General features: G+C 41.4%; 1 protein-coding gene across 1 annotated transcript in view; it reads right to left on the bottom strand.

Moving 5' to 3' along the window:
- Positions 1-16,660, bottom strand: part of chst15 (carbohydrate (N-acetylgalactosamine 4-sulfate 6-O) sulfotransferase 15) — a 33,165-nt gene extending 16,505 nt beyond the window's left edge. The window contains exon 1 of the mRNA XM_056366490.1: positions 16,426-16,660. The gene's annotated coding sequence lies outside the window, so the exon portion shown is untranslated. The remainder of the gene's footprint in view (positions 1-16,425) is intronic.
- Between the last annotated feature and the right edge of the window lie 845 nt (positions 16,661-17,505).

The raw sequence follows: 17,505 nt of genomic DNA on the forward strand, positions 1-17,505 counted from the left end.
AAATACGTTGCTCCTGTCCATCAAACATGATGAAATAGCTTAACTCGAACAGAAATATGGCTGCCGGGCAATGGACAAAGAGGACTCAAGGTTGCATCATCCGCCGTTTCAGCTGACATGTGGATCTGAACATTTTCCTCTCTGAAGAAGGATGTTTACCACATTCATTCCCACACCTCCAACATGTTTTTAGATCAGCAGTGAGCGTTAAACATTCGGGTTGCCAGGTTGTTATAAAAATCCCTTTGGCAAGTGTATCTCCTCCTCAGGCATATTGTCCTTTTTGTCTTTTTACTTTTAATATTAGCAGAAGCATTTGTATTACCATTAGACAATTCTGAATTTTATTGAATATCCATATCTGAGTTATGCTTGTCAAAGTTGTTTTTGATTAAGATCCTTTAAATGTTGAAATGTTTTTAGGAGTATTTGGTTAACAGTTCGGTTTGATGCACACTAGAAGATTTTCAGATTTTAACCGATTTTTAAAAGCGTAGGAGACCACAGACATAAGTTTTAACCAATTTTGAATAGTTAAATCATAAGATCGCGCTCAACAGACGATTCGGCCAAGATGTGGGACCACACACTTGGTGTTGATATCCGTGTGATGATTCCAGGGATTTGGGATCGTAACAGGAACTTGCGCAATGAAATGTATCTTCAGAGCTAAACAAACATGAAGGCAGACTGTTGGAGCTAGCTAAAAGTCAAGTCAACATTCCCACACGGGCGAGCACTTGGTGACAGTGGCCAGGAAAAACCTTTTTAACGGGAGGAAACTGTTTACCCTGTCATTCAGAGATAAATCGGTGAAACAGGCCATCAAGCTGTTTTTTTTTGTTTTTTTTTTTCAAGTGTGCTGTCTACTCTGTTCCTAGCTGTCCATCTCTGCTCTGAAAAAAGCAAGCCAGCCTCACACGCTGGCAGCTAATTGTTGTTCTCTTCTGTACCTTTTCTTCTTCGCTTAACAATTCTTTTCTTTGTGTTTACGGCTGCCTGTGCAGGGTGATTGATTTATTTGTCTGAAAAACTGCAGTGTAGATGGACAGATTATCTTTTGTTGTACTTAATAGAAACACCAGTTGCCATCCATTGTTGTTAACCAATATTAAGCTATTTGCTGTTGTAAATCAAATTTCAGACCTGTAACATTACAGCTTTTCTCACACTGTGAATATGAAAGTGTGTTTTCTTTGGCATTGATTGATTGACGACAAAAAGGGGCCAAGTGGTGACGCTGGGTAGGGTAGAAGTATTGTTCTGTTTTTCCTATAATGTCCATCAACTGTGGTCATATTCCATAATAAACGCTCTCGCAAAATAGGAATGACAAAAACCCTCCACAGCCCTTTTAATCATTCATTCCTCAAACAACATCGGTGAATGATTATTATACCTGGCTGTAGAAGGAGTCTGTGCGGTGGAGAGCACAATGCCCTACTTCCTCGGCTCTTTGGTATTTCAAATGGAGGAAATTAATTGCATTGCCTGAAATGCCCCTTTTTGTTTTGATTCAAAGCAAAAGAGCCAACTCTCTCTCAGGCTACGGAGAACACGCTTCTCCATATCACATAAAATAGTTAAAATATCTTGGTTATCCTCACAGACCTCCCTGTGTTGTTGTCTTCATCTTCGACTGTTGGAGAAGATTAAAAGACCTTTTTTTTTCTACTGGGCATAACCCTAACCCATTTACAGTGGAAGTCCGAAGTTTCCTGCTTGTTTTCTCTTTGAAAAATAGTGCCGGAAACTCTTGAAGACACTGTAAGACAATTTGCCTCAGTATATGTGTCTGCCCTCGGAGAACCAGAGGAGGGAGGTCTTCCTAAACGTCAGAGCATCTCTCATTATCCAGTGCTGTGTACCTTGCATGAAAGCTTAAGCTTCACCTATCTACAGGTGCCACAGGCAGATCAGAGGTTGTGTTGGGGACTGGGACACAGTGGAATGCTATATGAGGCGAGTCGATAAGCTCAAGCAATCCTTATCCATATTACCATGAAGAGCCAATAGAAATATGGTTAAATTCTCTCTACTTCTTTACTTGATACCCAATTATAATCCTGAGTTAAATCAGTGACGTGTGGGTGATGGAAGAAGGCGATCAAGATGTCATTGGACAAAAAAAAAGAAAAAAGGAAGCATATTCATACTCTCTGGATGTGCACTATCCAGTATAAGCATGAGGCACAGAGTGGGGTAATGTAATACTGACTGATAAACAAGAATGCAATGTAAACAAGTGATTATCTCTGAGTCATTGTGCATGTAAAGTCATATAATATCGTTGCCTCCCTATGCAGCCAGAAATAGAATTCACCTGCAGACTCTGTTATCTGTGGCAGTAGTAAAAAAAACAAAAAACAGATGAGCACATGGAAGGTGCACAGCATAAACAACAATCTGCTGCTAGCCTTCCTTCACAACCACAGAGCTGGAGGAAAGAGACAAAGCAAACAAGCCAGGTACTTTTGCTTCATTCACGGAGTGGGGGAGTATAAAACATGAGCACGAAATGAGGGAGTGGACTGAAAACCCTGCGATGAAGAGACTTGGGAGACCTTGAGAATAGAACAGCACATTCTGTCCACAGAGTCTTTGTGTGCAGCTACCCAGGAGTGCTCTCGACCTACTCTCTCAAACTGATTTCAACCGTCCACTGCCACACTGAAGAACTGGTTTGTCATTAAGGAACAAGCCCCGTCCACAAAACATTGTCAAGCCATTTCCCCTTCAGGACCACTTATGGATTCTCAAAAGCAAATAAGCGGAAAAAAAAAAGAAAGAAAAGGAATAGAGTAAACAGCTAATGACTCAGTTCAGATTGTTAGCAGAATCTCAGCACTTCCTGCAGCCTCAGCCAGTTTCACAGTATGTTCTTTTTTTTTTTTTTCCAACACAAATGACTGATGAGCTGTCTATAAAAGACAGAACTGGCTTAAGGGCTGTAAACACATATTTACTGTATGTTCACTTCTGAGAAACCATCTGCTCATCCCCTGACCTCTGAACATCTCCAGGAGCCAGGAAGTGGATTGTGGTTGAAGTCCAGTAACAACACAGGAAGTACTGTTGGGGCAGAGGCAGTCAGCGGGAAGAACAAAGGGGGTGTCATCGCTGCGTCAGCTGGAGAAAAATGTTTTTCCACCAGGTCATTCACAATAATTAAAGTTCAGCATGAGGCCACTGCAAGAGTGATAACAACTGTGAGACTCAGCCCGACATGTGACACTGACGCAACCTCGTGATTTGTCGAAGAGGGCTAGAGAAATATAGCTGCTGAACACACTGACACTGCCTCCTCCAAGGCTATTTAAATTTCCCTGGGGATCTTACAGGAACCAGAGCTTACCTTAATTATTCACTTATTCTTTAAGAGCATATAGTTTTTAACTGGAGTTAAAAGTTATAGCCTTTTAAGATTTTTAGTCCTGATTTATTTGCTGACACCTGTGGTTACCGTGGTAACAGCAAGTGTGGTTTTTACACTACGGCAAACACTCTATAAGCAGCTACTTTGTCAGAAATGCAACAAGAGAAGCAGCAAGCGTTTCAGTTTAGCGCACAACCAAACAAACTCTTAAAGTGGTCTGATTGCACACCGCACACGCCTCCGGTAGTTTACTACACAACAGCAGAGTGCATTGGAAAAAGTTGGTGTGTTTGCTGGAGTGTTGAAACCTGATTTTCAACCAGGTTATTGACTTATTGAAATCCCTTTTTAATCATCAAAGTAAATACTGATAATAAATACATGATAAACAAATTATGAGCCTTAACTATGGAGTATCTATGTAAATAAATGAAGTCAATTAGATGAAGCATCATTGGTGGGAGTAAATGAAGCGAGAACTAAAGCAAGCTACCGAAGCGTGAAATTAATCCTTACAGTGGCTTGGGAGTACAAGAGAAACATCTGGAAATAGGATTGCATTGTGCTACATCTCTACAATGTACCACAAAGCCCACTGATAATAGAGCAAGCAGGAGCCATACGACCTGTCAAATATGTCACTTCCTCCTCTAACCCCCCCAGGGGCCGCAGCCCAATCCAATAATGTAAATCACAACCATGTAACACAAGCAAGAAATAGAAGATCAGTATTCACTGTGACCCAGAGTGGATTCATGGATCATATTACCCAGGGAGAAGACATCCATCACATTCCCCCAGATCACACACGCTGTTGACCAAAAGATCAGAATCTAATCTCCAGGAAGTCTGGCAGCAGCCCCCCCCCCCCCCCCCCCCCCCCCCCAATGGGACCAGAGAGACCAGGAACTGACCGTGACCCTATCAAGGAGCCGCCGGGTCAAATTATCAACACAGCCCTCAGACACTCTCACTGCAGAGGAGAGGGTGAGAAACGTGACCTCTGCCCTGGATTCATAACTGCTGCTCAGCTGGGATCTCAGGCAGAGTCCCAGTTCAGCACTTTCTTCTATCTTATCTTTTATTCATTATTTTAATTTCGCTGGCAGCCTCCCACAGCCTGGGCTCTTTCTGAGGTGGATAAGTGCTTATGATGGTGTCATTAAAAAGTGCAGAAAAACAATGGCTGCCATTTAAATAATTGATTGTGTAAATGGATATGTTGTGAAGAGCATGGTGTGTTCTGGTCTCTGCAGAGAGCGCACACAATGAGGCTAAATTGGTACCGAAAATTTTTTATTCAGAGATATGAGGAAAGGTGAGAGGTCATCTATCTCCTCTTTAATAGGAGCCTACTTTACACGAAATTATGAATAAACGATGGCAATTTTTTTTTTTTTTTGAAGAGCTGCATCTTTTAACACAATAAACAATCAAGCATATCTTGTGTGAATGAAATGGCTTCAGATTTGAGGTGCATATGCAAAACAGTGCTGTGTTCGCAGATCAGCTTGCAATGAATAATTTATCAGGGTGAACTTAAATGTGATGTGTGTGTAACTTATTATTTAACTTTAGAAAATGTATACCCTGATGAATTCAAATCATCCTTGTGTGTATTTCTAGGCTCTTCCTGTTCCAGTTGGAGACTTTTTTCTTTTTTTTGGTGTAAGATCTTTCTAACAGTGTTCCTCCAGTCACTTTAACTCAGTTCCTCTATTTTATCTTTTGTCTAGCGTTTTATGTCGGCGGATGTTGCAGTCTCTAGATGTTCATTGTTAGTGAAAAATGAATCATTCTTTGGGAGTGGGTTTGGGATGTAGGTTGAAATATAAGACATAGCAAAGACAGAGTTTCAGAATGCTGACTGACAGAGGAAACTTATTGTAATCTGTCAAGAAAAAAAAGAAACTCTAAAGTGGATGAGAAGTTGTGAAACACCACTCAGTGTTGTGTAGGAGGATCGGATGTTTTGGGGATTTGCGGAAGATGTGCCAGTCGGTTTCTCAATCCCCTTGAGGTCCATCGTGTTCTAAATTGCCAATAATGTGGGTGGCAGTTGCACAATTGCAGCTTTTAACATTTATATCAAGCACCATTAGCAACTCTGCAACATATCTGTTTTTCAGGAAGGTTGATAAAAAAAAAAACAGGGCTTGCCATAAACACTGAAACTATAAAAGGGCAAGTGTCAACCTTTTAAATAGCTACTTTTTTTGTAGTAATAAGAATAAGAGAAACATGCTGGAGACAACACTGAAAACCACCACTGATGCTACAAGTCGTCCCTTTACCTAATCTGACCTTCTCTCTTCAGACAACCACGTCTTCATTTGTCTAACACCAACACCTGCTCCTGCTCGCCTCCTCGCTCTCTTTACGAGACGTGACAGGCAGGCTCTCTACATGTAGACCAAAGTTCAATCTACTGTTAATCTTCCATTTTGACAAGACGCAGACAGACCTGGGGGAAAAGCAGTTGGTAATTAATCCAATGGGAATGTTAACTGTTTCCAGTGGAATGCCTCTGAGCCCACGGAGCAGCAGAAAATTTAGGGGAAAACGATAACACAGAAAAAAGGTTTTAAGGCTATGTTTACATTGAAGACAATATTGTAGTCGTAGGGTATTTTTCCATCCACATGTTGTTGCCCATTGACGCCCTTGACATTTGTTGGACACATCTGTAAACACTGCTGCTTTGCTCTGGAATCACTTCCAAGTCGGTAAACCGCTACTAAAATCTGACTTTATGGCACATCTGTGCAACATATAAATACAGTAGATGTTTTGGTAAACACTCAATGGGACTATCATGAGAGCCAGTAAAGTTGTGAAATTCAAAACAAATATCAGAGTGCTCAGGATGTATGTTACCAACAGAAGGGAATAACAGGGAACATGAAATGTTTGAGTGGCCAAAACTGTGCAACAAGCGTATGAGTGTAAGACATTACTGGGTGAAAATATTGCGTACGTCAGGCAGCGGTTCCCAGCCTTTTTGGTTCCTGACTAGAACTGAAACAATTAGTCTCTTGGACAGAAAAATAATTGTCTATTTTCGGTAACTAATTATTCATTTAAGTAATTTTTAGCCATGCTAGCAGCATAGCTCTAGGGATGGGAGAGTTTGTCTGTCTGCCCACCACTTTGGTCCAGGCTGAAATATCTCAAGAATTACTGGATGAATTGCCGTGAAATTTTGTACAGACATTTATGGTTCCCAGTCGGTAAATCACACTGACATAGATTGACATTTGTGGCTTTGGGTGAAATGTCTGGACAGCTAGTAAATGGATTCCCATGAAATCTAGTGTCATCACCAGGTCCAACTTTAAATTTGGTTTCTGGACAAATACCTGCAAATATTATACATTAGCATGTTAGCAGGCTGATGGTAATGTTTATGGAGACAATACTTGGTAGATTAACCCTTAATGAACATGAGCTTTAGCTGCAGCCTCACCTCTGACCCCTTAAATGGGGATATGTCGACTTGCAACCTCTCATCTCAGACTGCATGTGTCTTCAGGCTGGAATCTGTCCTACCACAGATTGATTTGGATAGTTTTTAGTTCCAATTTACCCAGCAAGCCACAAGACAAACACAAAAATTGGAGAGAAAAAAAAAAAACAAAAAACAAATTTTGTTAAGCAGAACTCTTTATCTATCCTGTTGGCCATCTCATAATCTCCTCAGAACTTTAGTGGTTGTAACTAAATGGTTATGAAAAGGCTTTAAAGACATTTTTTAAACATAGAACTGAAATTATACTCAGTTGTGACTGATTCTTCAGTGGTTCCAGCTTGGAGAATTTAATTCAATCATGACTTAATTGTTTTACATCTATCACACTTAAGCCTAATTAGCAAACACTTTTCAGCTTGTTAGCAGCCGACTGTGTGATTATATAAAGTTCTGTACTACATATCACCACTCCTTTTAGGTTAACACAAAGATCGAGTGATGCGTAGAGGTGTTATTAGTCTTTCAATTATCACTACAGAATGAAAGAGACACTTGGGATGTGTCGTGTTGCTTGTAATTCATTGTTCTCAGTAGATACATGTGTTTTATAACTTCCAGTAGTTGCTCAGTAGGCAGATGAAGATGGTGATGGTACCCTTGACTCATCACTTTGAACTCCCTAAGGACTGGATGGCCAAGTATGGAAACTAAGAGGAGCTCATTTGTTAAATCAAATGAGGCTTGACAGAAACTTTCTTTACAGACTTGCTTACTTAAAGCTGGAAGAAAACCAGGGTAGCGACAAAAAAAAAAACTAGTCTTTCTCAAATCCTGCAGTTGTGAGGATTCCTGAAGTAACACATATAGAAAAAAAAATTTTTCTCTGCAGATACAACTTGGATACAGTTGGCACCCATCAAGGTCCAGCCTCCACTCAGCTAACTGAAAAAAGTCAGTCAAATTATTAAAGACTCTGCTTTTCCATCTGTGACTTCTGCATGTGTGATGAAGAGGAGTAGAAGCACCCCCGGGCTGTGATGTTTTCAGAACAGCTTCCTGTTTTGCCTCTAATTCCGCGCTTTCGTGAGGTTCTCCAGGAGACGTGTAGTAATCCTTTGCAGTAGCATTTCACACCTAGTTAACACTCAGAGCTTTATCTCTAACTGCGCCGAGCCTCCTGCCAGATAAGGGATATATGCATGGATTGAGTGTTGGCCTTTGACTGCCGAGAAAACGTGTGAATTAACAAAACGTTCTGCTATTACCGAGCAGGTTGGCTCACTGCTCTGCCGCTGGAGAGCGGGCCTGATGCAGGCAGTTTTAGGGAGGCTACTCAAGGGCATCCCAGTGGATCCATAATATTAACTTGGCCTGTGGATTTTCAACTTATAAGACGCTGTGCTTTATCTTCTCCCTGCTACATTATGTGACTCCACAATAATGAAGGCTTGCACATATTCTTCAGGCTTAAGAGACAGGCAGGAAAATTAAGGGTGAGAATAAAGAGGTGTCCTTTTAATACTATTAATTGCACAGTGTCTTCATTTTTAAGGTTGCCAATATGTTCCAGCTCTTTCACAGAGGGATCACTCACACTGTAATTTGAGAGTCAGGTTTAGCATAAATCAGAATAATACATCGTTCCTGTTCAGTATGCTCTGGAAGTAGATAGCAAAAAAAAAAAAAAAAACCCAAAAAACAGTTTAATCACAATTCTAACTGCTTAGCCACATCTTGATAAATGGAGGTGGAGGTAGAGGTGTTCTAACTACAGCAGCACATCTGTCTTGCAGTGTGTGTAAAAAATTCTGTAGTTCGCCAAAAGGTTCATTCTGGCAGCGGCTGCCTGCACAGATATAAAACTCCAGCTCCAAATTAACTTGGCAGGGATAATCCCACAAAATGATAGCTGCAGTGATGAAAATAACATTTGTACAAATTCCTAGTGACCCGGGCCAGGTTGGAGTGTGTCTCTCCACTGCCAAAAAAAAAAAAAAAAAAAGCCTGAAAAATGTAAACAGTCCCGCAGGTGCGTCTGACGCTTCTGCTTGACATTTCAAGGATGTCTGGTAAGCGGAACTCGATGTTGACCTTTGAACTCAGACAGACGTACGGCTAGGTGGCAAGTGCATGCGAGTTTGTTGTTTACCGGAGCTCTTGGGTTCAATGAGCCCCAGGGCCGCTGCTGCTGCTGCTGCTTGCACTGCTAATCACAACCTTAACCACACATTTAAGTGACATTACTTGGAAGATGGTGTAAATAGGAATCTAACTTCACTGCGGTTCAGTGATGAGACAGAAAAGCGGTCAGCTGTGTGACATTATCATGAACAATCTCAATGGTTTTTAGGTCATTCAGAAAAAAAACCCAAAAAGAAACACAGACAGCACAGTACAGAGGAATGGCTGTGGTATTGAAAGGTTTCACAGTCGCTCATTTAAGAAGAGTTGCCGGAGGTAATTGGAAAATGAACACCCCTCTCTGCAATGCTGTACATTGTTGAGGTCCCCACAGGTCTGTGCTAAAACCTATTAGAGTGACATCTGGAAGACAGATACTGGAGTCACACACACGCACGCACACACATACACACACACACACACACACACACACAAACACACACACACAACCACTAATACTGGGTCTTTCTGCTAACCTAACCTAAAATAATAAGCCTTAACTAAGGGATTCCATGACAACACATGAAAGCATCCATGACCCAGTGGTGGGGTAAATATAGATTTTAAAAGTCATGTGTGTAAATTTTCCAGTAATACAGAATAGCCAAATTCTTCTGCCTGCCTTCACTTTAGTACCAGATTTGACTACAAATAGGGCTTCCTTCCCTTCCTTCCTTTTTTTCATTTGGTGTCCTTATTTGACAGTAGCAGAGAAGACGACAGGGAACCCGGGGAGAGAGAGTAAAGGGAGTGACATGCATTAAATGGCCCGGTCGGTCGGGAGTCGAACCCGGCGACGTGCTGCTCAATTATTTCTTTCTTTTCAGAAAAAAACATTTGGTTCATAAATGCCCCTCATTTACCAACATGTTTTCATGTCAAAACAATGAAAACAGTTGTTTTTCAGTCTCTTCCAAAACTATCATTACAAAACTGAGCCGTATGAGCGTCATCTAAGACTACTCATGGTTAGAGAGCGATTGTGGTCATGGTTGAAGGACACCAATGTGGACTATTGGTAGGAGGCGGGATTACACTCTGTATCCCCAACCATCTTTCCCAAACTCATCCCTGAGTGAGTTTTCTTGTGGGCCCCCCTCAGACAAAATTAAGATAGTTGTTTACATCTTGGCAAATTGGCACCATTAAAGTTTGCTGAATTAACTATTAGGAGCTCCTGTACAGACGACTATCACTAGATGACTTTGATATTGAAGAAAATGTGTTTTCTTTTTTTTTCTTTTTTTTTTTTTCTTGTTTTTATGTCTGTTTTCTAAGCAGATTTATTGAAGTTAATTTGCAATGGACATCAGAGATAATGATACTCAGAAAGAACCAGTCCTACTGGATCTAAAAATATGCATAACATGTCTGTATGTTTTCAAATTTCACTGAGATATGACTCAGAAGTATGAATGTTGATGCAAATTTGTCGAAATTGGGCGCTAAGGGTTTTAAGGTACCTTAATTGCCTTTCACCTCACGCTGCATCTCTTTACCTTACATCTCTCCCTTCGCCCCTGCTGCACATTGCAATTCTTCCTCAGCGCCCTGGGCAGGGATGCCTTGCTGTTTGAAAACCTCTGGCTTAAACCAAGCAGCTCATAGTAAATAGAGATATTAACAAATTTGCAAACATACAATTTTCTCTGCATAAGATTATCCCCATACCACACAGTCCCATAAATCAAACTAGTAGCTGCATAAGGGGGCTGTCCTCGCTCGCCAGACTCCCATCTATATGGCACAACTGGGTACAGATGGTGAGGGAAATAAAAGCCAGTTTAGTTTCCCATGCGTCATTAATACAAGCAGTGACCCCCAACTTGGCAGCTGCACACAGCATCTCCAGGATGCCAGATTTATATTCTTACTCAGCATCGCAAAGTCCTAGGATCATGGCCCTATTACACACAGGATCTCATGTTATTGGAGCAAAGTGTCCTTGAGAAATGCTTCATATAGCCTGTGTGGTATGGATTTACACGCAGATTCTTATATGTAACTTAATTAATGTCTCCTGTCTCTCAATGCACTGTGTGCTGTTAAAATGATTATTCCCGTTGTTTACTAGAGCCAGTAACATTGAAGAAGAAAACCATGCGAGTCATTCACACGATAAAGCAGATTAATGCCTGTCAGCATGTTAGCTTAATCACTGGAAGCTCATCAGTCACGATGACGAATAGCGTCAGACCGCTGCTTCAGACAGACAGCATCTTCTGGAGTGGTTGCTCCTCCACAGCCACATAAATCCTGCCCGCTGTGATCCACTACCTTCATCAGCGATACATAACATAACTTCATTGAGGGATCGATCCATCACTGGGACCCTGCATGCACCATTATTTTCAACGTCCGGCTCCTACACTTGAGCGCAGCCGGATACTGCCTTCTGTGCTGATCGTTCAGTCTAAAACTGGCATCATTTGGATGCAAGCTCACAAAAATGTCACTCTGTCTATGAAACATTCACACAACAAAGGGTTACTGATGACAAGCGTGACGCCAAAGATGGCATCTTTAAAGAGTTGATATCTTTTGGATAGGCTACTGAATAGCCAAAGACTTTACTATTTAAATAGACACAGAACAAAACAGCATCTGACAGGCCGGTTTGTTTGTGATGATGTAAACACTCTAACTGCATACTGATGAGATACGTACATATCCACTATAGTTGGTTCACGATGTGGAAGTCTTCACATTAACCATCAATGATAACCCTCAAATAACAGCACTCTAACCAATAATTATAAATTTTTCTATAATTTGTTTCCCCCCACCCAAATTAACTATTCTTTGGAATGTCAAAATATAATGAAAAACGTTCCCAGAGTCCAATATGTCTTCAATATATATATCATATATAATAATAATATAATATCTTCAATTGTTTGTTTTGTCTCAACGTTAAAAATGACTTCAAATCAATGTCATGATTATTTCTAACTTTTACCTTGATTACCGTTAATGAGCGATTACTCTGGCGCTTATCGATCTCTCCTCTCTTTTTTTTTTGAGCCATGAACTCTTCATATTCAGAAATTGTAGTGATTGTGTTCCAAGGGATTAAGCAAATTGGTGTCGTTACCTTTGGTGAGTGCAACACGGATAATGACCACTGTCTGATAATCATGACTGATAAAGGTGTTTGCGTCATCTTTTCCAAAAGCGATGCATTTTAAAACTAAAATGTCTTAGCGTGGACGTAGCCTGAGGTTCAGCGTTTGCTTTCGTGTCATCCATATCGCCAATTTCACTTTGAGTGAACGTTAGTTGGACGGCGTGGAGATGTGTGACTGGACACGAGGTAGTTAGAGAACCGTTCATGAACGCACGCATTGCAGAAAATAAAAAAAACAAAATTAGCCGTCGTGAGCAAGATTGAGTCGGTGTGAGGTTTTGACACTTAATTTCCCTAAAACCTAAAAGGATGCAATTTAAAATGATATAAAATGGAGAATAACAGCAAATCCTCACATACATGTTGATAATTTGACTAATTGTTTCAGTACTAACCAATAATCTCTAAGCACTGAGGGACTATGGTGACGATCTGACCCAGTGAGGTCAATTCTCAAAACACGCAAATACTAACAGCGTTGCTCAATGCCATCAAGTGCAATTTATGAAAGCGTGTTGTTTGTTTTAGGACCAACATGTGGTGGATAAAAGAAAGGGAGCGGCCCATTCTGAGGGTAGCTGCAAAATCAAAAGAGGAAATCATTTTGTGAAACTCTCAGCTGACCTTGTTTTGTGTTAATGTTGTCTGCGTTCATATAGGCCGATGGTCCATATGGACAGTCTGCGAGCCTCGTGCCCCAGAGGAGCCCTGTAGAGCTGCACACAGTGGCCCCTGGTCAACATTTGACACTGAGCTTCCTGCAACAGTGACTAAAATAAAGGACCCCTAAAAGAGAGGTCAAATGCTTCATTTGAGAAACACAGAGCGCTGCTTCAGGCTCTCAGGCTGAAAAAGGAGATGTAACCCAAACAATGAAAAGAAAAAAAGGTGTCAGAGTTATCAGAGCAAGGCCAGAATGTGTGAGTCACTGGGAAAATGAAGGAGCGCAGGATATCTAAAGGACTGGTCAGAGTTTTTTTGTTTTTTTGTGGGGGGTGGGGGGTGGGGGGGGTGAGACACTGAGGCTCTGGGACAGTTAGTTGCCCTGTCTGGTGCAAAATGTCCCAGACAAGCTTGTGTTCCCACAAAAAAACAAATTAAGCAAATGTGGAGCAAAAGGAAGTTGGCAGCGAGTCAGGTCATGCAGCGCAATGTTTATCATTGCTTCTGATTTCTAGTTAATTTTGATGAAGCATAACACAGCCCGGGCCATGACCGAATATGAATCTAGATGCAAATGAGCACGTTTCCTAAGATTTATGGATGTCAATAAAGACGGCATTCTCCTTTTTTGTATGTGAATAAACAAGAGCACCAATGTGTTAAATCTGTGTGACATTAAATGCAGAACAACTCGCATGAAAGTCTTCATTTGGACCACAAGTGTCTCTGCTAATAAAAGCTGCTCTGCTGCACAAGATGCTCTGTGCATGTTTTGCAAACTACATAAAGACATCCTGTAACAACATGGGAACAAGATGGTCAAATAATGCCAGCTAATTCCCAGAAGGCTCCCTCCCCTCCAAAAAAAAACAAAAACAAAAAAACATTTGTTACATTTGAACTCCCACTAATCCTGTCTGTGGGTTCATTTTGCCCAAACTTGAGGATACATTTTATCACTGTCAGTGTCTAATGACTTTAAATCCATGAATCTGAAAAGGGCAACAGTTCAGTGTGTGTTTGCTGCCAAATTCTCCCCAGTTTTCATGATGAAGTGGCTTTAAAAAGGGCATTTAAACTGAATACCCGTCCCTCGAGAAATCTCCAACAAAGATTTCAATAACAAAGACATCCCCCTCTTTTTCTGTATTGCAATAATTAAGAGTCTACAGCTGGTCTATTACTGAGCAAAGCATTATCACTGGAATTGCTAATGAAAACCAATGATGGAAATTGTCTCCTAAAAGCTGCACTTCCTGCTGTGATCACATTTACATGTAATCAAAGTCTTTTTTGAAAAACTTGGAACATCTTTCTTTTTCATAACTGATAGAAGAAGTTATGACATAAAACATGATTCATTCATAGTTCTGTCTCTTTTCGCCCGCTCTCTTTTGTGTTGCACAAAGCCCCTGCTTCACATGGAGATTTGACAGTGTGTGGCAGTGTGATTCATTGTTTATTTTCCTTTAAGTCCCTTTAAATGAATACTTCATCAAGCTGCTACAAAGACCCAAGTTATAGCTCTGCATCTACATCAACAACAATCAGCCAGAAATATTATAGCTCAACTTATCTCGGACAGAGTAATACATCAAAGTGCTTCAGTCACTCCACAGAAATCCGCGGTGGGGGAGATAAAAATGAGCTCAAACACCACGGCTTGCTGTGCGAGAGGCCATGCACACTACACCCAGTCGTGGCATTTAAATCATTCCAATCATCCCATCCCACTCGCTGCATAATAATATAGTACGGTGCAAGAGGATCCCCACCACATTTACAACACCTACGTCTCAGCTTCCCACACACCCTGTGTCAACTTGCGAGCAAATAGCTACACGCTGTAACATGGCACACACACACCGAGTGCATGTCTAAATCCATGTAAACATTATATGTGTATCACTATGAAAAATGCGCTTAAACTTTAAGCACCCACTGGTGGCTTCTTCAAATTGTTTTATCCAGTTAAAACCCCCAAAATATTCAGTTTACATTAAATTACATCAGAGAAAAGCAGCAAATCCTCGCTCTTGAGAAGCCGGACACAGTGAATATGTACATTTACGGGAGACATTTACATTGTTGATTCACTTCCACTAATCGATTAACTAATCCAGCGCTGCTGCTCTGGTACAAATTCCCACCACTTCTGTATTTTCATCACGCTTTTTTCCCCCAGATCAAGTTCACTTTTCTGTTTAAAACCCTTATGGCAAGTGTGCTGGCAAGCAGCAACCATGTGCTTAATTGAAAAGCTCAAGTGCAGTAATTAAAAAACCCTTGTATTACTCTGCACATTAACTTATTCAACTTGAAAGTGTAGGGGGGGGGGGGGGGGGGGGCGACGTTAAAGTGATGGGATGCAGCCTGAGGGCATGTCTCAACAATTAACAAAGAACTTATCAGCTCTCGCATGAATCCATATTGCAACAGCGTAGATGTAGATGTAGATGGTAACGCCTTGAGATGCATTCAAATGCACCTGGGCCCTGGTTTGTTAAGTGCTGGGAGTCGGTGAAGGATGTTGTGGTGTGAAGTGCACTGTGAGAAGTTTAAGTGGCAGGTGCTTTAATGGCTCAACAAATCCTGAACACACTACTCTTCATTATATCTGAATAGGAACTATGAGGTGTGCGTGTGTGCGTGTGTGTGCGTGTGTGTGCGTGTGTGTGCGTGTGTGTGTGTGTGTGTGTGTGTGTGTGTGTGTGTGTGTGTGGATTTCAGCCAAAGAAGAGAAAAATAAAAAATAAAATGACACTTGTATCTATTTGGCCAAAATTCTCAGTCAGTCTCCTATTTGCCTGGCAGCAGTCTGTGTGTCTCAGGTAGGACAAAGAAGAGAGGACCACTCCATCCCTCCTGAGGCTTCCTGCGCTCCTATTGGTCAGCAGGAAATCCTTTTGTTTTGGCTCTCACGGCTGAAGAGCCCTAACAACGCATCTCATGAATGGAAGCCAGATATTCCTGCACAGTCACAAAGAAAAGGCCCCGAAAAATATCAGATTCTGGATATTTTAGAATAAATGTAATCCCTTATAGAACTGATTAGATTTTTCCGATATTGATTGATTTGATTATTAATCTCCCCGTTATAGCTCCACGACTTGCAAGTCAACGTGCTGTTCATTCTGCAAGCAGCGGCAGCGGCAGCAGCTCTCCCACTTAAAAACCGAAGAAAACTGAGTCAACTCTGGAGTTAGATTAGAATACATAGTGACCCATTCATTCTCTACGGGCAGCGGGAGCCTCTCCGCTGAAAGGAGCCCGTTATATTGGCGACGTCTCCCGCTTTTATACAGGGCGCGCACACACACACACTCACACACAGTCAAATCATCCCCCCAAAAAAAACTTTTCCATTTCTGCACCCACTCGCTCCAAAGACACCCAACCATGCAGCCTGAAAAACCGAGGACATGAACTTCAAGCCACACGGAGCAGACAGGCGCAGGCAATAACATTTCGCAACAACAACATCAACACAAAAAAACAGGAAATGAAATAAATGCACTCACAGAAATCAAACATGCACGCGGCCAACCAGCGTGGAGAAATCACAGTGTGAAATAATAATGATACAAATAAAAAAACACACACACACACCATGAGTTTCTTCTTGGAGCCGGCAGCGCTCACACGACCACCCGGATCAAACAACTTCTCATAGCCGGCTCGTATGTTTCCATTCCAGTCACCGGTCACGGGATTAATGGCATTTGTAAGTCCGTGTAATTACTATTATTAGTTTTCTCTCCTCCGCCGATGGTTACATGTGAACAAGTTGTAGACTCTCTGCGCAGTGACAGCTACTGCTTCTCTCTGTCTTACCGATGTGAACGGTGGGAGTCAGTCAGTCTCTCTCTCTCTCTCTCTCTCTCTCTCTCTCTCTCTCTCCCCCCCCCCCCCCCCCTCTCTGCTGGTGGAGTGGTAAGGGTGAGGGGTGAATGGGAGCAAAAGGGGAGGGAGCATCTAACAAGCACTGTGAGCCTCTATAGTCTCTATACCAGCAGGAAAACTACATCAACTAAAGGCTATATAGTGTAATGTAATGGGAATAAACGCATTTAAAGGGTCAGTTCACCCCCCCCACTCCAAAAAAAAAAAAAAAAAAACATATTTTCCCCACTTGCCCTTAATGGTATCCAGTCAAGCATTTAGTTCTAGTTTTATTTGTTCAGGTTTTTAGATATCCGTTTCAGATTTCTGACTCCACCCTAAATACAATGGAGATGAATGGAATTTCATTTATGGCTGTTTACCAGATTATTTAGCTTTATTTTCAATCAAACAGGATATTAAGATTTACATGCTCAGTAGAAAGCAGTGGGCTCGGGGGCTGGATGAGAGCCACAGTCAGGGTAGGAAAGTAACTGAGTGATGAACACATTGATGGTTGTTTTTATGGGATTCATCCAGGGGATCCAGACGGACTGGAGAGGTCGGAAAGAATTCTGAGCCAGACTAACGCATTTTTTGGTTTTGGTCTTTTCATAAGATTTGTTGACCATAAGAAAAACATAAAGTAATGCCAACCTCTCTTTTCATGTCATTTGTCAAGGCTATGAGCACCACAGAAGCTCCATTCATCATGTCCATTGTACTTTGAGGACAAAAAACTTGTTTAAATCAACTAGAGCTAACAGCATGCCTACTTTATATAAGAAAATATGTCTTTTCTAATTT

The sequence above is a fragment of the Seriola aureovittata genome, chromosome 21 (assembly GCF_021018895.1).
Source record: "Seriola aureovittata isolate HTS-2021-v1 ecotype China chromosome 21, ASM2101889v1, whole genome shotgun sequence".
NCBI classification, from domain to species: Eukaryota; Metazoa; Chordata; class Actinopteri; order Carangiformes; family Carangidae; genus Seriola; species Seriola aureovittata.